The sequence below is a fragment of the Choristoneura fumiferana genome, chromosome 23 (assembly GCF_025370935.1).
Source record: "Choristoneura fumiferana chromosome 23, NRCan_CFum_1, whole genome shotgun sequence".
Lineage (NCBI taxonomy): Eukaryota > Metazoa > Arthropoda > Insecta > Lepidoptera > Tortricidae > Choristoneura > Choristoneura fumiferana.
In genome coordinates, this window is record NC_133494.1 from 1,198,812 (window position 1) to 1,221,480 (window position 22,669).

Below are 22,669 nucleotides of genomic sequence, written 5' to 3' on the forward strand. Positions count from 1 at the left end.
GCAGAAGAAAAATATCAACACTCGAAATACGTCAAGCACTTTGTGCACTTTGTCATTAATCACATTTCCAGCGGATACTTCAACATCCAGTAGCCAACCAACCTTAATAACTGTAGCTTGTATTAGTCAATGCGATATATAACGTTTACGCCACATATAATTGACAGGCGATCCATCACCGACCTCTAAATACATCTCAACCATTAGTTCCACATTAACAAGATATCGACTCGTACGCATGTTCTATCCGTAATCTCACACATTTATCTTCAACTAGTACTACCAACCAACCAATATCAACTTTAACAACTCTTGCTACAGTTTATATTTTCTGTTAACCATCTGGTGATTAAACATCTGTCACCAAAGGTGTAAAAAAACTTAACTGCCAGTATATTCCATTTCATGGTCTATCCTGCTTACTTACAATTATGGTTGGTATTCATTTAGTAGTACAATAGTCGCCCATGTACAGCAGTTAACTTTCGAATTTCGAACGATAACGGTCGCTGCGCGTGCGCTGTTTTCGCCCGTGTTTTGTTTGGGACGGGTTCGGGTTTTGGAGCTGGTTTTCTTTTTTATTACCTTTCACACGTTGGGTGCGAAAAGTAAAAAGGTTGCTCGATATTTTGGGATTGACATACATACATCTTTCTTAAAAAAATAAGATAAGTAAAAGCTAAGTTTTATTATTATCGCGTGTTTTTTGCATGTTTGATGGTATTGATATGGAAGCTCTATTACATATAGGCGCTAAACTACAAAGCACTGCGACTGTAAAGTTATTATAAGTACTTCACCATCACCATCATTCCGGTCTGTATATGTCTCATTGCTGGGCACAGGCATATTCAATGAATGAGAGGGCTTGGGGCCATGGTTCCCACGCAGGCCCATTGCGGATTGGGAAGTTCACACATACTATTTTAATTGTTTCCACACGATGTTTTCCTTCACTGTAAAGATCATGGTAAATTTCAAATGTAATTTCGTAAATTAATTTTGAATAACTCAGAAGTACGAGCGCAGGTTTGCACCCACAACCCTCTGCTTGATAGGCCATAAGTCATACCTCAAGGTCACCATGACTATCGTCTACGAGTACCTATTTGGTATATTATAAATACAGACTATACTTAAACTGATACAGCTTAAAATTATGAGATACCCGAACCACAAATCAAGGAACGATCTTCAAAAACAAACCAGTACTTAAAATTAAAATAAAACTGCTATTTGTATAAAAAATTAAAATCAAACACGTAATAATTAATTAGTTGGCAAATAAACAAAACTAGATACATAAAAGTTTATTATAAGTATGTTTTAATTAATTATATTCATAAATGTGGATTGAGTCATTCAATCAAATCTAAAACGGGTAGAGGCGAAATTAATTAACTCTCCCAGTTCCAATTCCGCCCGCCAGTCTGTATAAGTAACAACGACAAAGTAAGTATCTACACAGGAATATAATACAATTTACATACAATCAATTTAGGAAACTTTGTGTAAAAAACCTAAACTTTTTTGCATAAGTACAATCTTTTACAAATTAAATAAATATTTGCTACATATTAAATAGTAGTTAAATCTAGGAACTTGGCCCGATACACACTTGTCCGATTCTCATTTTCACCAGCAAGTGTTAATCATGACTTAGTACCATGACCCTTAAGTTAATCTTAATTATAAATAGATTTAAACACTTCCACAGGATCAAAACTAATCTTCCCGAACAGTTGAAATATATTCTAACACCTTTAGTAATACCTCTCTTTTTTTCCTCCTCGAAACGATGAGAAGGACGTTAGATATGAAAGACTTAACAACTCTGTCGTCATAGCACTTATAGGTGATCTACTTAACGACTGGCTATCATGCGTGAAACTCAAGGATTAAACATAGCATTTATTTAAAAAAGTCCAATATATGTAGTGTAATCAAAAATTACCCCTATTTTGTTGAGTAACATTTTAATGTTGCAAAACGACTTATAGGTACAACATTTAGAAAAAGAAAATGATGAGACAAATAAATGTGTGAGAATAACAGATGTTGGCAAACCTGAAATTAAACATAGATCACATTAAGCATGACACCCGGAAAGCCAGGTGGTTGAGAACCTGGCTGTGAAACCTGAGGTACCAGTCGCGGCAGATTTGTATGAATAACCGGGGAGCGACATGGTTGACAAGAATGTTCGGGATTCCATGGCGCTCCCATAACTAGATTACTCATACAATACCCACCCAGTACAGTACCCATAACTATGTGCAATTGTGCAAGCTGCGGAATGTTTCCAAAAATTCAAACAATAAATTTATAAAAATGAGAAACGGAAAGTTTCAATCCCCAGTCAAAAACAAATACAATGTGTACAATGTTATACGATTAAAATATTTGAATTTGAATTTGAAAAATTGTGAGAGGTTTCCGAAATTTTTCTTTATGAAAAATTCCGCAACTTTGGAAAAGTTTCCTTTGGCACATCAGTACCCATAACAGCATAAACACATCTGTTTTAGTGGATATGCTCCCTAAAGTGAGAAAGCCCCACATTACTTGCCACTGTAGCCTCTCCAGGCCGGAAGGTAGTTCGATTTTTTAGGCCTCGATTGGAATCGATTTTAAAATCGATCTTATTCGGACAGCATCCTCATATCTACTTTAATTCTTCATAGGTACTCCGACAGCTGGAAAACTATTGATTAAACATAACATACATGAGTACTTGAAGGCGGTAACATTAAAAACGACAAGTTATTTGCGACGATTTCGGCAGACGCGGATGAAGCCGTTACACCCGCTGTGACTTAATTACGAATACTAATCAACATAATAACGTTAAAACCCAAAAAACGTCCAAGTGCGAAGTCTTTGCGGTCATTATTTTTTAATAAAAAGTAGATCGAGGCATTGTCAAATTTACAGCCTAAGAGCCAGTGCAGACGGACTGCATTCCAACTGCAACGTAACTACCAACTGCCGACTGCCCATAGATTTGTTATTGCAGACCCATTGTAGTCGGCACAACTGCACGCTGACTGCGATAAAAATGTAGAGCAGTCGACAGTGGCGATTACGTTGCAGTTGGAGTGCAGTCCGTCTATACTGGTACTAAATCTCATTATTTACAAATTACAGTCTAATAGTTTTAATTTTTTTTTGTAAAATAAACGTGCGAAATTGTTTTTTTAATTTGTTTGTTTAGTTTTGCTGAATTTAATCGAAGTGGAGTTCGCACCTCAACTTAAGTGGGGATGCAGTGGTAGCTTGAGGCTTTTTGTAGTGTACTTAATGCTTTGTGCAATTTTTTCTTGGGAATGTTTTTAATAAAATATTTATCATTTTTTAACTAAACAGTAGTCATGTAATTTATTTTCACTGCAATAGGTTAAAACTTGACCAAAGTGCAGGAGAAAAGGCAAAATTTAAATTGAAATAAAAAAATTGCAACGTTTTTTTAATGTTTATTTTGCATCTGATAACACGAGTATTCAAGATTTATAAAATTGTAAAAAACAAATGAAAAAAAGACCTTTCCGAACATCACAAATATTAGCGCGGGTATATATACATTTTTTTTAATCAGGAATATATCATAAGGTCAAAAACGTAATGACGTAATTTTTCTATATTTGGTAAATGACTTGCTCAACCATCGCCTTTTTAATTTGTCATACTACTTACGTGACATTCTGTATATATTAACAGTCTCTAAGCTAAGAGGACGGATAGTCGGACATAGCGAAACTATAAGGGTTTTTTGTTATGAATATGGAACCCTAAAAACCATACAATCAACTCCCACACTTAAAATAATACATGTAAAGGGTTGCCTTGTGTAAAAGACATTTGTAACTGACATATAGGGTAAAGCTATAAGTTTTAAATGTTAAATAATTAATGAGGTATAGTTAAAAGACCGCCCGTAGATTTGTTTTATGAGTTAGGTATTGTTAAGAAATATTTTATAATCGTTGTTTTGCCAAATCGATTGAGGAAGTATCAAAAATACATATACTGTATATATTAACTTTATTTTTTAACAGTATTTTAACACCGTTAAATTTTTTCTTGTTTTGTGAAATACTCGTAATAGACACCTAGAATTCACTACTAATAAAAAAAACATCCATAGAAGACTTTTTTTTTTTTATTTATTAAACAAAAGTACGTTTCCTCCAACTTTTTCATTTTGTAACCGAGAAGCGTACCTTGAATGATTATTTTAGTAATTTCCACGGAATCGGAAATTAACCCATTATAAGGCGTTAAGTAAACAACTAAAAACCTGTAAGGCATTTTTTTTAATTCTTTTTTTCTGTGCCTGCGGTCAAAAAGTTAGAAACACAACATCAGCAAAAATCATAGCGATATTGCATATTATTTAACTAATAATTGAATAGTGGCCGTTATTCCGTCAGTTCTGATTTTTCTCAAACGGCGAAGGGCAAGTGACAAATACAAATTTCGCATGTAGAGATGGGAATCAAGTAGAATTACAGACTTAGCAAAACGTATTTTTTTATTATAGTTTTTAAAATAAAAACCGGCCAAGAGCGTGTCGGACACGCCCGAAATAGGGTTCCGTAGCCATTACGAAAAAATGAAGTAATATTTTTGTAAGGATTTCGTATTTAGTACGGAATATTCCAAGTTTAGGTATATTTTATACCTTAGGCTGCTATTTACTCTTAAACTACTAATAATTCTCAAGAAAACTTAACCGTTATAGTTTTCCTTGTAAGTTTGATATACCTACTTACTACCATCCTGAATTTTTTAATTTTTTTCCACCCACCGGTTTTGATTTTAGAGAGGGAGGGGGGAGGGGGACGCTCGATTTTAATGAAAATTTTCACTTTAAAGTTGAATATTTTGCAAACAAATCACTAAATAAATAAAATAAATAAATATCACGGGACAATTCACACCAATTGACCTAATCCCAAAGTAAGCTTAGCAAAGCTTGTGTTATGGGTACTAAGCACTGAATCGAAAAATCGTTTTAGCAGCCCCCTAATGGTTTTAAAAGACCTATCCAACGATACTTCACCCTACAAGGTTGGTTGAGAAAAAAAATCACCCTCACTTTAAGTCTATGGGAGGTACTCTAAAAAAAATTTTTTTTTAATTTTTTATTGTTCCATTTTTTCGGCATAGTTTACATAGTAGACATTAGTATATTCGAGAAAAATTACAGCTTTCTAGCATTGATAGTCCCTGAGCAAAGCCGCGGACGGACAGACAGACAGACATGGCGAAACTATAAAGGTTCCGTTTTTGCCATTTTGGCTACGGAACCCTAAAAAGGAAGTTATTTAATTAACACCTAGTACATATACTCAGGTTAACTTCACCCCTCTCTTGCGCCGAGGGCAATCAAGCACTTCTTTGTAGCTACAACAACATATGTTGACGTTTGATAGGTCTGTGACATTTGTTGACATTTCCAGGCCGTTCACTTCGAGCCAACGCCTCGAAGCCTGCAGGGCTACTATGAAATTCGAAAATCGGGATTCGTATCGTACCGTCCCGCCGACGCTTATATTATTTAATACGAGAGTGAGAGGGACGGTACGATACGAACTTTGATTTTCAAATTTCGTAGTAGCTCCCCTGACCTAAGGACCAAGTCACACATGCAAGACAGACAATCACTACATTGTGATTCCGAGATACTCGTATATTATAATTAAACGATTGAACAATCTTGTGCATGAAAGAAAGAAAGAAAGAAAGGTTTATTTTGGCTCCATAAGTACCACCTAAAACTAAGACTAGAACTAGCACTAAAACTATATTACTTGGTGACACGTCAGGATACCAAAAAGGGTCTCCACTCAGCATGTGTTACCGCACATTATGTGCAGTAACGCTGGTTTTCTGTGGAGCCCAACATGACCATGACCATGATATTTCTTCCTAATGTAAACTGAGTTTTATCATGTCGATTATACTCCAGAGTGTGTTCTAAATATCATTATACTATCATCATCATCATCAGCCTATAGCGGTCCACCGCTGGACATACCTAGGCCTCCCCCAAAGAGCGCCATTGCGCCCTGTCCTCTGCTAGACGCATCCAGCTTCTACCAGTAGCCTTTCGCAGATCGTCACACCACCTGGCCGGAAGGCGTCCTACACTACGTTTGCTAAGACGCGGTCTCCACTCCACTCAAGAACTCGTTTACCTACTCCAGCGGTTGTCGGTTCTTTACTATACATAGTTCCTTTGCTTATTCTTGGTCTCATTTCATAAATAAACTAACCAACGTTAAAAAGCTGATAGGTAACCCTCGAATTTCTGAAAACCCAAGGGAACCCGCTTAATCGAACTTTTTTCCGTGAGGGCAAAGCCACTGGCTTAAGATAGTAAAACACCTATAAAGTTATTAAATTTACATAGTCATAAAAGCCACATGTAAATAATATTGTATGAAGTCATGAAACCCGACCTCTCCTGTGCAGTGAAGCAATCCGATATTCGCAATACTTTATGTAATATACGCAATACGTTATCCTTGTCACACCTCTCGTAAACAATAGAGACGATAATACTTACTCTATGGGTGGGCAGTAATGATCCTTGTAACAAATGACTATTGGACGTGTGTATTTATTCAAAGTCAAAAAATATCTTTATTCAATTTAGGCTATAACAAGCACACTTATGAATGTCAAAAAAAATCTACCACCGGTTCGGAAAAGCCTCTGTTGAGAAGAATCTGGCAAGAAACTCAACGAGGTATATATTTTTTTAAATTGATTTACAATATTATTAAATGATATCTATACATCACAAGTATTTAACACAACTTTATTTTTAACACAGTAGGTTCGCTATTTGAAGGGATCGCCAATGCGGATCGGAATTATTGCCAAATATCCCTGTCCATGATATAATCCTATTAAGTTAACCCTCTACGCAAAAAGAGGGCTGTTATAAATTTGACACTAATTTCTGTCTGCGGCATCGTGCAATTTTTTAATGTGAAAGTAAGTTACCTTGCGTTAGTTTTTAGCTGTTTGATAAAAATCAGTTCGGCCGCTTTTGAGATATTGAACTTTGATAAGTAAGACAATGTCGGGGGTTCTTCGACTTTTGTAAGTTGGTAAGCATATGCATTGCGTTTAATCAATTTATTATTCAGATATAGGTACTATCTAACATCCAAAACTAAAACTATTTATAAACTAAACTATGTTACAAAATAAAAACATCCAAATTTTCTGCCCCAGGCATTGACCTCAAGACACTGGTACCTCTCTGAATTTGATTGAATTTAATCAATTAAATTTGTGATTTCATTCAATTTATTTGTTTATTTCAATTTGATTTGTTAATTTAATTTTTGATTCAATGTGATTTGTATGATTTAATTTGATTTGATCTATTTCATTGTTATTGATTGTTTTTATGGACTTACGTCTGAATTAGAAATATCATTTCATCGTATCATTCAATTTTGGCAACATTTGGTTCAGGATTATAACAACTTAAAACTTTTATAACAGCGCTAACTTAAGTCTGAACCAAAAAAAAGTATCATTTAAGTCATGAAACCTGTCTGCACCTCACAACAAAATCACCGGTACCTGCGTCCGCGCACCCATAACGCATCGAGTTGACAGCCCGTGAGAGCTCCTGTCAAACTTAACGCACAGTGGCACAGCCAACAGCGCAGACAAAAACGGTGTGACAGTCACGCGACAAGATACCATAAGACACACGCCGTCTCTTACCAACTCACTGGGTCCGAAAAAGATAGATTCATCTCAGGATATCATAAAGTAAGCGTAATCTGAGTAGGTAATAGCCTGACGCAGAGGCCCACCGGGCATTTATCTTTTGAAATCTAATACGCAGTTTTGTTAGTTATTTTAATTACCTACAGGAAAAAAAGGTTTTTTTGTATGTTGGTAATGTTTGGTGGCAGGGCGCGGAGTAATGAGGCGTGGTTGGATTTGATTGCGGAGTGTAAAAGGAATCGAAATGGATGATGATGAACATACAGGGTGTACCAAAACCTGTGTCATCGTGAGACAAAATTGGAGATACTGAAGTCACTTTTAAATGATATTTGGTGTCACCATGCTACCAGATGATAGAGTCAAAGAAATCTTAGAAAAAAGATCGATGAATGATCTTATGAAAATGTTAGAAAGAAGAAATGATGTGGAGTTGAACATCTGGTAGCATGGTTAACGGTAGTGTTGCTCTGAAGATGAGCTCTGGTTGAGTTCGAAACGCGTCATTGGTGGCGCGTGGTGGTGATAGATGGGTTTGTGTAATTTGTGTGTGTTCTTACAGTGTGAAGGTGGCGGAACTGCATGAACACTTAGCTATCATAAGGTCGTGGGTGAGCAAATTAGGTAATTGTTTTAGTTCATGATTATGGACCTCCGCAAAGTAACGCCTGATTCCGGTGACAAGCTATTTACTGGCCTGGATAATACCGATCCGATTTTTTGTGTGCACGCCCATACAAACTCATTTCAAACTGCCTAGAGTTTTTAACCCTTTCAAACCCAACTGATACGATCTTGCGGGTTAATTACATTTGAATTTGACATGAATTGTAAGTACATACAGTCCATCGTCGTAACTCTTATATTTGAATTTGACATGGATTGTAAGTATATGTAAGTAAGTATAGGATACTCGGTTGGGTTCGAAAGAACTATGGGTATGTACAAGAAAAATCGGGTCGGTATTTTCATGTCGGTATTATCCTGACCGGTAAATAGTGTCACTCCCTCATTCAATAAATTAATTAGATATTTTTAGGACACTACCTTGCTATGGATATTAACATTAATTTTACGCGTTTTAATATAGAACCCATTGGAGGACTGTGGAGTTAATTTATCATAGAGAAATCATTCATAGCTCCTCGAATGCCTCTCATTCCACGTTGCCCACACGCAGCGCGGAATGTTGTACTTGGTTAATGAACGATATGACGTAAAAAGTCGAGTAATGCCTATTTCGTCTACTAATAACATCTGAAAGTGCTTCTCAATAAGGTATTATTCTACCTTAATGGGAACTTAACATTTTATTACATTGCTTGTAGCGTTTTAATAAGAAGGATCAGACGATTGGAATAATTATAAGTTATATATGTCGGCGGCCGATCGTAAAATCCACCAGATCACGAAATTCCTAGGCATATTGTGAAATGGCGCCATTTCATGAATTGGCTAAAGAACATCCGCCATATCGTTTAAAAATCACCATTTAACGATTTGCCTAGTGACGTTTAGGCAGATCATGAAATTCCTAGGCATATCACGACATGAAACGCCGCCATATCGGTTCTGGCACTTCACCGGCAGCTGCCGCGGCACGTTCGCTTCGCTCGCTCGGCTCGTGCGTTGTGGTCATAATTCATACTAACCACTCCTTACTTCGCTCGTCGTACTTACCTATTTTTTTTTCTGCATATCACGATGTTCCCGGTATAAAGCTAGGAATAGACGAATGCATTGCTCTAATCGATCTGCCGTATTGTTTCTCAGGCACATCGTGATATGCCTGGCCAACCTTTAGGCATATCATGAAATGGCGCCATTCCTCCTCCGCCATGGGTCTCCTGGGAATTCGCAAAATTTATATCGTGGTCTTCATTGAGATTATGTTAAGAACAATCCAAAATTTCAAGGCTCTAAACCAAAAGGTTGAAATTTCAAGATGTAATCCCTATCCCGTGGGAATATCGGTGCCTATGTGTTATCCCAGACGTCCAGCTATCTACGTACCAAATTTCATCCAAATGCGTCAAGCCATTCTAGCGTGAAGGAGTAACAAACATACACTACACACACACACACACACACAACACACAAACTTTGTCATTTATAATAATAAATACTTAGGATGTTACAAAACAAAAGTAGCTCAGTTAAATGCGAGTAGAACCGATCCTTGCATTTAAAGCCTCATATGCCCAGAGGCACGCTGTAGTCTATTTTACGTACTATGCCATTTTTATTATGGGTGTTATACATTTTATACAATAAACAAACGAGCATAAAAACAACATGGTACGTAATTGCAACACGCAAATCCTACTAATATTTTACTACACTTGCATGTTACAAAGGCTGGACGGATTTGTGTGAAATTTGATATGCAGAAAGCATACGTAGTTGCATTTAAGAGCAAGCAGGTATGATACATTGATTGGTTTTCAATTTAAATTACTGACAAACTTAAGTTACATTAAGTATATTGTATATAACAATACTTTATTTTGGACAACACAATGACATTTGAAAACATTCATATTTTTTCAATTAAATAACCATTCCATTTATGATGATAATTGTAAGTTTCTCGGTGTATTGGTTTATCACTGTAATGCCGTGCAAATGTATTTTAATAATAAATAAACAAAATAAAATGACGACAACGGCAACGATAGATTTTTTTATTTTTTACGAGATAGGCAGTTAAATAAGTAAGTATATGATAGTTTCACCAGTTTCAATAGACTGAACAGTCTTTACAATCACTTTCATTTTACGAAGAAGCCTGTTTGATTGTAAATTTCAAACCAATCAAAAGCAAAGTGAAGCCACGACCTTCTACTCAAGAGGCAGAGGTCAAATTTTTCGGCTACCATACAACATACATTATACTATTTAACAGACAAATTCATCCTAACTACACTCGCATCTACATTTGGAAATAAAAACCGTCAAGTGTAGGTACGAGTACATTGGGTCACGCTTCAGGTTCCGTAGAAATAAGGGTACCAACTCGTATTAAAATTGTACACAAGACCGACAATTTGCTGATTTGGGAGCATTTTGTAACATGCGCATTTTTAATTTAATTTTTGTTTTTTTTGTTGTTCTACGTTGTCACGAATCAATGTTTTCTATCTTTATTTTCCATAAAATGTTTACTTATCCAGATAAAAAAAACTATTAGGTTGGACCACAGCGTGCAGAGCAGGACATTTGACAAAAATAAATATTATTATTAATATTTATTATTATCTAGCCCCATGTCCTCCATTTCTCCCGATCCCAAGCAGCCTGAGGCCAGTCGTCGAGAAATACATCCCTAGTTCGTTCCGCCATCTCCGTCTAGGCCTGCCCCGTCGGCGCCATCCGTTTATTTAAGAATAAGAATAATTTTATTTATTAATTAAGTTATATACATAGGTAGTGCACAACAATTACAAAAAATACACTTTTGAAAAAAAAAACTAGATCGAAAATACAAACTGAGACATGGATGCACAGAAAAACCAGAAAAAGAGACCAGCGCTGGGAATCGAACCCAGGTCCTCAGCAATCCGTGCTGCGTGCTATAACCCCTACACCACCGCTGGACAGGAATCTAGACACGAATTTTTCCTATGCATACATATCTCAGGTTGCTTATTTCTACTACGCTACTTATCGATATGGTTTCACGGGATACCCGTAAAAGTAACAAATTTGGAGTTGAAATAAAAAATACAAAAAGACTCCAAAAAAACAATCATAAAAAAACTAGACTCTTATATTTATGAAGTTCATTCTACTTGAAGCTTCGTGGGGTGATTATTATGTTTCTAAAGAGCCTCTGAGCTATGTAAGTGGATAGAGATACAAACAGGCAAACGAACGGCCATTCCGAAACCATATCGCTCCTTATTAACTCCCTTCCCTAAAATCCTTATTTCTTAAAACTCAATACCAGATGTCACAGGACGTAAAATATGAAAAGGTTTTAATAAAGCTTATCGGATTGCTTTAATCTGTACGGTAGCCCGGTGGCCCTCGTCAGTTGAACGACCGGGGCATACATAAGCAATAATGATTACCAAACACTCGGAAATAACCTCAACCTTACACCTCAGCAATAAAGTCACTTTACCTCCAAAACACTCGACACTAACAATCATTAACACTCAGGTAATCGCTTCAGAATTTGAGATTTGTTTAATTAGAATTGATTTTTTTTTTCTGGAAAACGATTAGTGCACCGCGCTTTAAAAGGTTTTAGTCGATTAATTCTTTCAGCTTTTTGATTTTATTTGAATTGGGATTTTTATGTGTGGTATTTTATTGATTTATTATTTAACAACTTTCCTGTCCGACCGAGGAGCCATAATAATAATAATGATTCATTCAAATATTTTGGGATAAGCTCAAGAGTTTAAACTCGAATAGTTCATGTTGGAAAAGCGACCGCCAGGAGCATCTAACTTTGGAGGATTGTGGGAAGCAGGCGTTAAATCGACAAAATGACACCATGAAATGACACTAGGCCGGCCGGGCATGTTTTCCGGATGCACCCACAAAGGTGGGGCAATGGTGGTACCGTACCTACACACTTCGCGTATTTAATAATGCCAACATGATCCCACTGCCGGGTGCAGGCCTCCTCTTAGAATGAGAGACCTTTGGACCGTAGTTCCCACGCAAGCCCAGTGCGAAATGGGAACTTCATAATCATAATCATACACCATTGACTTATGGAACTGCAAATATTCAACGCAAGGCGCGGCCATTGCATAGCTTGGCTGTAAAACTTGACGAAGGAACAAGTCAAGATTATCCATTTTATTTTAAACATCTTCATTGACTAGGTACACTCGCGTGCTTGGCGCCAATACAGTAAAAACTTTTTAATATTTACTTTAAATAAGCATTAATTGCAACAGACGACAATTAGTACCAATTTGTGGCCATTACAAACGCTTCGGAACGCTAATTGTTTCTTTATACAAAATGGCGGCTTCAAAGATGGCCGATGCGGCGTGAAAAGAAGTTTATTAGGAAAATATTCAAATTTTTGTTCTGTTAATTAAGACTATTGTTTGGTTGTTTTAATGTGCGTGGGTTGATTAGACTACAGTTTTTTGGTGAGGTCAAGTTGGGTTAGATTTTGATGTTCGACAGAAATAGACTATTTTACCGGATCTATCTTATTTTCCTGTAAAGTTCAATAAATAAATAATGAATATCATGAGACCACTATTGTACCGTTTTTGTCAAACTTAAAATCTAAAATTGCTAAAAGTGGCTCCGAAGCGGTAACGTTTCGTGTGCTCTGCTTAGGTACCCCATTTGGGAATACAGGCATGATGTTTGTATGTTTGTTTGTTTTTGTATCATGGGACAATTAGTACCTACACAAATTGATTAACTTAGTCGCAAACTAAGCAAAGCTATGGCTATGGGTTACTAGGCAACAGACTTAAATGCATATTAAACGTCCAAGACTTGAGAACAAACATTCGTATTGTTCATACAAATGTCTGCCCCGACAAGGGATTGAACCCGGGACCTGAAGCTTCAAAGTCAGGTTCTCTAACCACTGGGGCATCCGGTCATCAATGGATATAAATAATTGGTCAAAATCTATTATTATTATAAGTAATAATAAAACATTTTTACTGTTCAAAAACACATGTATAATTGGAGACTGTGTTAGTTTTCACTGTGTTACAGTCTCCAGTAAATACCATTATCATGAACATAGATTCGTTGTTAAGAACAAACAGACTATAAATTTAGAAAAAAAGAGAAAGTTACATATAAACGACCATTAGGTTAAAATAAATGTTTCATTTGATATAAATGTAATGGCAAATAATTTTTACAACTGTTATTAAAACAGGGTTGTTATTAATGATCAGTTGAAAAAAATAATGGGCAGTTTTATTTTCTGGTGCTTGGTAAATTACCATAACAGTAAAACATGAACAGTACCTAATAAAAATAAAATTTAGCAGTTATTTCATGCAACAATTCAGGTCAACTTCCATGTGGGCCTAGTGGTTCGACGTATGGCCTCTCAAGCAGGGTCGTGAGTTGAATTGAATTGCTTCGCAAGTTTGTGCAGGATTCCTCACGATGTTTCCCTTTAAAGCCTTCTAATTCTGAGAGTAGGCTCATGCTCAGCCGTGGGCCGTTCATAGACTAGGATGATTGATGATGATGATTGTGACTATATATTTGTCACATCTATTTTCCATACATTAAAAACCCCCAATATAAACAGGAAGCATTCGTGCGCGGGAGTGATTATGGGGTTAAACAAAAGCGTCCCCCACTCCGTATTAAAGTTGACAACAGCCGCTTGCGCACGCTCACGGGAGCTTTTAAAACAGCGACTTCCTGCTTACTTAAGTAGCGGCTAACAAAGCGGAAGTGGAACGTGTCAAAATTCATAAAGTTTAAAAAGAGATGGACGAAGTACTCGTACAACCCACTTACCCACTAACATTCTACATGTGGCAGTTTGTAAGACTGTCTGTTTGCATATTAAACACCCAAGACTCGAGAACAAACATTCGTATTACTTACTTAAATATTCATACAAATATCTGCCTCGACCGGGGATCGAACCCGGGACAACTAGCTTCGTAGACAGGTACTCTAACCACTGGGCTATCCGACCGGATACTGACCAGTAGGTATTTAAATTTTAAAACAAATATAATTTCATTGTTATTATATTTATTAACATATATTGCAAAATTGTATGTCTTTATGATTTTTTAAATTTATTCTTTTAGTATTTATATTGGGATAAAACGTAGTATATTATTATTAAAACCTATGCCACACCCTGTATATGTACAGGCTAGTGCAAAAATATGTATCTATTCGACCACTCAAAAATATCCACCACCACCACGTTAGTCGTTACCACGGCCTCTTTACGACGAGAGTTTGTGGTACAGTCACCAGCACCAATATCTGACACAACAAGCGTGCATAAATATCTGATGCGATTTTATTTCTAGGGCCGGAAGGAGTGTCAGATATTTTTGCACGCTCCGCTGTGGCAGATATTAATGCTGGTGAGTGTACCTACATATTTTTCAAGGGTTAGATAAGTCCATATTTTTGCACTCGACTGTATCTACAGTATGTATATATGGTGCGACTGTGATTGAGCGCTGCGTCCGCGCACTTTTTGTCCGCCGGTCGCAACACGAGCGTAAACTAAACTGACACAAATTGCCCACTTATTTCCACTAAGTTAGTCTCAGTTTGTCCTTAGAAAATTATACGTAATGATAATGACATAATACCACGTGTTATTTTTGATTTTGGTTAACTTTATAAACTTTCAACAGGTCGAATATAAGTTAATTTCTCCAAGACACTAAGTATTGACTTAAATCATACTGTTTAAAAGACAATCAAGGAATAAGATAATTAAAGAAAGCATGCACAGTAAATCAATGCAAAGGTTCTTTGAACATGAAACTACTGTGACACTAACTCATATTAATGAAAAATAAAAAAATATCGATATAAATTGTGATCTGGGTTTATTTCATTTAATATGCAAAAGTTCTTTATTTAAGAGTTACATTTTTAAAGTGCACAACTTAAGTGTGAGTTGAGTGAGTGTCTAGTCGTCATTTGACAAGTTTATGAATTTTACAGAGGACTAACTGTACCTCCTCATTTTGAAAACTTAATTAATAGGTACACTGTTCAATAGACCGATACAGAAACGTGACGAAGTCTCGTCGTGACGGATTTCGGCGTCGTGACCGAGATCTTCGTCATAAAGTCGTACGAGGCGTGTTGAATATTGAATCAATGATAAACAGACAGTATTAACAATTCTGGTAGCGTACGTGACAGCGAAACATATTTGGATCGTCGATGAATAGGAGGTAATAAAAATGCTCACACGGTATTAAGCACAGAGCTACTTAGGTATAATAAGAGAACTACGTCTAAGAAAGTCTTAATTATGGGCACGTAACCGGTTAAAGTTCGTCCGAATAACGTCACAGTCACAGTCACTTCCAAACATTGATGCGCTTCATCGGGTGACACTCTTTACCGGCCCGGATAATACCGACATGGAAATACCGACCCTGTTTTTCATGTGCACGCCCATAGAAACTGGCATAAGCTTCTGTGGGCGTGTACATGAAAATTTCCATGTCGGTATTATCCGGGCCGGTAAAGAGTGACACCCCGACTCTAGGCAGCTTATCAGGAATTTTAAACAGTAGGTATCAAAGGTTAATTTGGCCGTAATGCCCCATATAAAACCCTCGATCTTAAGTTCTTGTCAGGCAACCCTTGGTCGGTAAATAAGTCGTTGCGCGTACTAATACTGCTGCTGCTGCTGCATGACCTGCAGGAGAACCTGCGCACGCGCCAGGCAGCTGCGGGAGGGAGGGCGGTGGGGCAAAAAGCGCAACCTAAGGTATCGGCCATTTTTGTAAAAATATCAGTTTTTCTTTTACAAATATACAATTTTACTCGCAAATGTGATAAAAAACATTGTATGTTTTATTTTTCAATTTATTTAAATAAAAAATGCAAATACATTGTACCTTCAATTAAATGTTCGCCAAACTGTGAGACAGTTTGTTAGAGTTGCGCTCAATCAAATCTTAAACTACGACAAGTTAGGTACTTTACACTAAGATAACAAAAAATAAAACCAATACGGCATACGATAACTACACACTTTTATGTATATTTTGGTTCAATAGAAATTGCAGACAAGACAATGTAAACAAACCCATTATACCTTCATTCATTCTACCATTGGACAAGTAATAAAATCAGAAGTCGCACGGGTACTAGGTATATAGAATTACGAACATCGACTCATTAAAGACCTCAGTCCTCGAATTCGGGCTTCTAATAGACTCGTTCGTAATTCCTTATTTACCGCCCTTAAGACACAATGTACTATAAAATACATACTTTTTATTTATTTTTTCACTCGAGAGCGGAAAGTTGACTAACTGCATTTTGCATGATAGGACAGAATAAAACAATAAAACATATCTTGAAGTTCAAGATCTTGTTTATCGATAAACATAGAGGTATTGCTTAAAGAATCCACGACTTGATATTGAAATCCCCATAAAACCTCGTTGAACCTTTTTTCCATTTCGAGACACAAACAAAAATGCAAAATTCTCTGCATACGCTACAAAAAACATGGCCTATAGAGTTGTCATGTAAGGTCGAGTTCAATGCATCTGAATAAAAGGAATTCAAACTCTAAAATCAAGTGTTAAAGGTTATAGAATCAGCAAAATATAAAATGGTAATTTCATACCATGCTCATGGACCGTGTCTTTAAGATACAATATAACGTGTAGATATACTTTTTTTGCAATTTTGAACTGTATTATTAAGTAATAAATGACACAGTTGAATGGAGACTGCTAATTTGCGGTTTGTATGACTTTATACGTTTTTGCGATTGAAAATTAAATTGTTATTAGTATCTTTATGAATGGACCCGGTTATGATAGAGGCCATAAAAAGTATGTCAAAAAAGGTGAGCGTCAATTTCTGTCTTTTTTTAAATGGTCACGACAATTTTTGTGATGCAGATTTTGTTTGGGGACTGTGCGATCAGTAAACTTAGCTGACTATTGTGTATCTTGTCACGGACACTACACTTATGTGAAATTGAGTCCACAGAAGTAAAATAAAAAAAAACATTTATTATCTCCACCACAAAGTAAACAGCACCATGCAATTGGATAGATTCCTGGGAAAAAAAATACGTGATCAATATTTTCTCATAATTTAACTGACAGCTGACAGTCTAATTAGGATAATATTTTTATCCCAAGAAACTATCCAATTGCTAAAAATTTCAGATTGTGTTTCAAAATTGATTCAATTTCGCTTTGAATTTGACTTTGATTAACTTAATGACCTCTACAAAAACTCAAAAAAGAGGTGACAAAATATTTGCTCTGGAACCAAATACGAGTACAAAGCGATAACATTTGCGTTGGTTGTATTACATGATAATTTAGTAAAGATTTTTAATATAGTGTACTTAAGTTGTAAAAAAAACGAATATTTCAGTTACATTTCCATAAAATAACATCTTGTTCGAAGCGCTCTCGACTGTTAGGTATAATTGCGACCACAAAGCGCAAGCCGAGCGAGCGAAGCGAGCGTGCCGCACCAACGGCAGCTAAGCGAAAGACTTTATTAAATTAGGAAATAATTTGGCTCCTACCATTACTGGTCATGTAAAATGAGGTGCCCTTACCAAATTTAACGATGGAATCTTTCCTGTTTTTTTTTATTCGACTGGATGGCAAACGAGCAAGTGGGTCTCCTGATGGTAAAAGATCACCACCCCATAGAAACCTGCAACACCAGGGGTATTGCAGATGCGTTGCCAACCTAGAGGCCTAAATTGGGATACCTCAAGTGCCAGTAATTTCACCGGCTGTCTTACTCTCCACGCCGAAACACAACAGTGCCAGCACTGTTGCTTCACGGCAGGATTAGCGAGCAAGATGGTGCAAGATGGTGCTGTTGGAAGTGTATTTGACTTTGTATCTTATATATCTTAGTATCATATACCTATCCACATAGCTATCATCAGCATCTGCATTATACATCTCGACGACTAATCACGGGGCGTGTCCGTCCGTCCAACATTCTTAGTTGCACTAATTATAGAACTTAATGGCTTGTCCGATAATGATTACGTTTTTAATTTCTGACACCGTGTGATGTATGAATGAGAGCCAGGTATAATCGAGTAGATAATAAATAAATAATAAATAAATAAATATCACGGGACAATTCACACCAATTGACCTAGTCCCAAAGTAAGCTTAGCAAAGCTTGTGTTATGGGTATTAAGCAACAGATAAATGTTTTGTTTTGTGAATGTTGCGGGTAGATGTTTTTAAAGATTTTTTTCTAGGCTGTAATAGTAATTACCTTGAACAAAATATAATCTAATATTACGTACGGATTTATATTCAGGAATATAATTTTAGTAAGGATGGTTTGCTTACATTATTAATCAGTCAATTGAATGTGATGTGGTGCGAACTAGAGACCGGATTAAATGCAATTACATGCATTTGCATATTTAGCTCGTTTTCATCGGTTATTGCATATTTTATGTAAAATCTTGTGATGATGCATATTTTATATTTAACAAGAATAAGAAACGTTAAATACCTAATTGTTAATTGAATGTTTGTGTCTTAATAATTGTATGTTATTTTAGAATATATTCTGGCAGTTTTCATGCATGTGTGTGTGCATATTTCAAGGTTGTTGTGTTGCATACTTGCATATATGTAATCCAGTTTTAGTGAGAACAAATAAGGGCATATATGTAGTTATAACAATTGCTCTAAATATGTAGTTCAATCCTCTAGTCCAGAAACAAATAATACCACCCGAGAGCCTGACTCCTTTTCGACTTTGTGAAACTTTAAAACTATACTAAGACATTGACAAACCCAAAAGGCTAACAAAGCTTTCTTAACTCGGTTAAAATTTGCAGTTCTTATACTTAATAATTATGAGCTTTTAACTCTGTGAGCTTATAACTAAACTCAAAACTTCCGCCCGTAAGCGCTCGAGTAAGCTCATCATTGCACAATAAATAAATAAATACAATATAGAAAGGTAGCAAACAAGCGAGACACTTGACGGCTTAAATACCAAACCTTATACAATTACAGCAATGCCAACTTAACCGTGCAGACGGACAAATTATAAACTAAACCCCGCTCATAGCAAAATACACTTTGTTTGACTAGTAGCGACTCCGATCACCCGCAACAACAAAGTGGTCAGTTTGTTCAGTTTTTATCGAAAGCTTTCGCCATCAAATATCAATCATATTTCGTCTCTTTCAGGCGCGCGACGAAGCTACGCGTGGGAGCGGGACGGGCGATGCGCCCGCGCAACTACAGTGGAGCCCACTAGCGACAGTTGCGCGGAAATCGTTACTGGATCTAGACGCGTGTGTTTTTTATTTGGGTAATGTGTTTTTGTGTGCTGTGTTGAGTGATTTGTGTTTTTGTGCTTTTTGTGACAATTGGATGCCGTTCTTATTGGATGTGTTGGAGGTGAGTTTTTTTCTGTTTCGTGAGAATTATTAGTTATTTGACAAAAGACACGGCTCTAGAGGGTCGTGGGTTCGACGAATTCACAGCATTCGTAATTTGATTTCTGCTACAGGAAAAAATTATGTGCAGATGTATTAACTGCGATATAGTTTATGTTTATGATATAACTGATATAAGTATCAGTGCCTACTGGGCCACTTTGCCCACTTTTAGGACTAAGGATCATTCGGTCGCCAGGATAAAATAAATAATATGTACCCAATTTAACACTAGATCACTCTTTCTAACATACGTAAAAGATTGTTTAATTGTATATCTATAGTTCACTGGAGCTTAAAAATTACAGACATACACGCCTTCAGTATCAAATAAATGCCTTAAAGGATTTCTTGAAATCCCGACAGAATAAGAAATTAACCCGTTTTCATTATCCCACTGAGGTGAAACCGCGGGAATAAATTGTACAAACATATTTATCTGAAGTTAGATATATTTAGATAGGAATGATTCAAAGATTGCTTACATTCCAGTTGGCGCCATTTGCGAATAAAAACTCTGGGTACAAACAACTTTAATTGACATACCTGACAATGAAGGAAAATTACCACTGACCATGTGTTACAAAGATGGTAAAAGATGACAGTTAAATACGGCGCTTAATTTAACTAACCGTACTTGTATAGTAATAATAATATTATTAAGATTTCACTTAGTTTGATTATGCAACGACGCAATAGGTATTTTAAAACCTCCATTGAATAATTACTTGTCTTGTAGAAATTTTACAAAATTAGACTTAATTTCTCAATATCATAAAGGACACCTTTGCAAATATTTTTGGGCCTAAAAGCTTGGCGTAGACAAATCAGTGAGGGCTCTTTACAAGACGTTCAAACCAATATATGTACTTACGAGAAAGTAAGCTGTCTTCAAATTTTATTAATCGAATTTCGCCAACTGGTCAAATGTCTAGTAAGTAATCAGATTGACTTGAAATTTGGTAAGAAAAAGTAGTTTAGACCACAAGTTTTAAGTGCAGTTGCCAAAAATAATTATAATATATATATTTTTTAAATCTTATTTGACACGTAAAATAAATGTAATTATCAGTTTTGTGAGATCAAAAACTATTCAATTTAGTGCCAGAATAGTCTGTTATGTAACCCATTGAGTAATACAAACTGCGTGTTATGTGACAGGTTATGTAATACAACAATGCAACGTGGTAACTATTTACTTAGTGTGTTACACAAATTGCTACCATTCATGCCTCAATTTAGTAACTACTTGCATTTGTTTTGTTATTTTAATCTCCTTTGACTAATCAACTCGCTGAATCTAATATAATTAAAATTCGATCAAATATTCAGGAAGTAGTGTTGCCAAAGTAACTTTTGCACTTTTTCTTAATAAGTACCTAAACACACATTGCTGTAAGCACTAAGGAAGTTTCTACACGTATTTAGAAGAAAAAATAGGATTTACTGTGTGAGTGTGCTAAAAAAACACATTTGCTTTTGCAATTCTTATGTTTGCTTGAAATTCTAATGGCATTCAAATCTACTACATAGTTTGCACATAAGAAGAAAAAATGTTATTTTTACTTAAAATTAAATACCCATTTAATCGACCATTAAATATATTGTTAAGCGCAGCGATTATCGTCATGCGAAATCGTGACAAAAACGTATTTGGTCGGAGAATTCTTTGATCATTAAATCATTATCATTAATCTTCATTGACGATGATGACAAAAGACTTGGACGGACGGAGATACAGGTGTGATGGATAGAATGATTCGAATTTGAAGTAAAAAGATGCTTGAAACTTTCCTGCCTGGTTTTTTCTGGCGCTCTCTTCTCGGTAATTGGCAATGGTGGTTGTTTCGAAATCAATCAAAAATGTTATTTAAAAAACCCTTTGCGGCCAACTTACAGAATAAATATTTGATTATAATTTAGATAGCTTGACAAGATCGCAAAAACAAGACGGTTGCTCGGTACTTGATTTCAAGTATAATTTTAAAATTAAGCCACAGTGTGGACTAGCTGCATGTTTGTTTGAGGTACTCTTAGTATAATAACTCTTTGATTTTTCCCCGTTTTACTTGCATAAATTTAAATTTACACCGCACTGATTCGTACACAGTTAAGTTAAAAGTAAATTTTCGTTGTACAAGGCTGATATTTTCCTTGTTTTATTTTTAAGTAGTAAGTAATATATCTGCAGTGGGACACATTATAAGCTAGTTAAAAAAAAAGTAATATTTTGTTCTCGATCCTCTGAGGTACTTTTTTATTCGACTGGATGGCAAACGAGCAAGTGGGTCTCCTGATGGTAAGAGATCACCACCGCCCATAGACACCTGCAACACCAGGGGGATTGCAGATGCGTTGCAAACCTAGAGGCCTAAGATGGGATACCTCAAGTGCCAGTAATTTCACCGGCTGTCCTACTTTCCACGCCGAAACACAACAGTGCAAGCCAAGCACTGCTGCTTCACGGCAGGACATCTGTCGCAGAATATCTGTGTTTTCCTCTTATTTTCTATGTATCATTCATGTGTAAATAAATATTTCTCTCTCTGACTCCTACTTAGACTAAATATCAAGTCCATTTTTTCTTCAACCCTACCCACCGTGCAAGTTGTCGAAAGACATCAACGCGTCAGCGAACTTGCTTTGTATGCGGTACCTTATCTAGACTTAAGCTATTTTTAGCCGCTAGATGTTGCAAACACTTAGTTCTATTTATAGAAATTACATTAATTATATAAGATAGAGTTGGTAATTGACTTGTATATATCTTCG

The 22,669-nt window shown here is 36.1% G+C and overlaps 1 protein-coding gene across 1 annotated transcript in view; it reads left to right on the top strand.

Annotated features, from left to right (window-relative positions):
• Nucleotides 1–22,669, top strand: part of dgo (ankyrin repeat domain containing protein 6 diego) — a gene marked incomplete in the record, with an annotated part of 142,968 nt that overhangs the window by 34,363 nt on the left and 85,936 nt on the right. Inside the window, 1 exon segment of the mRNA XM_074105938.1 lies at nt 19,647–19,850.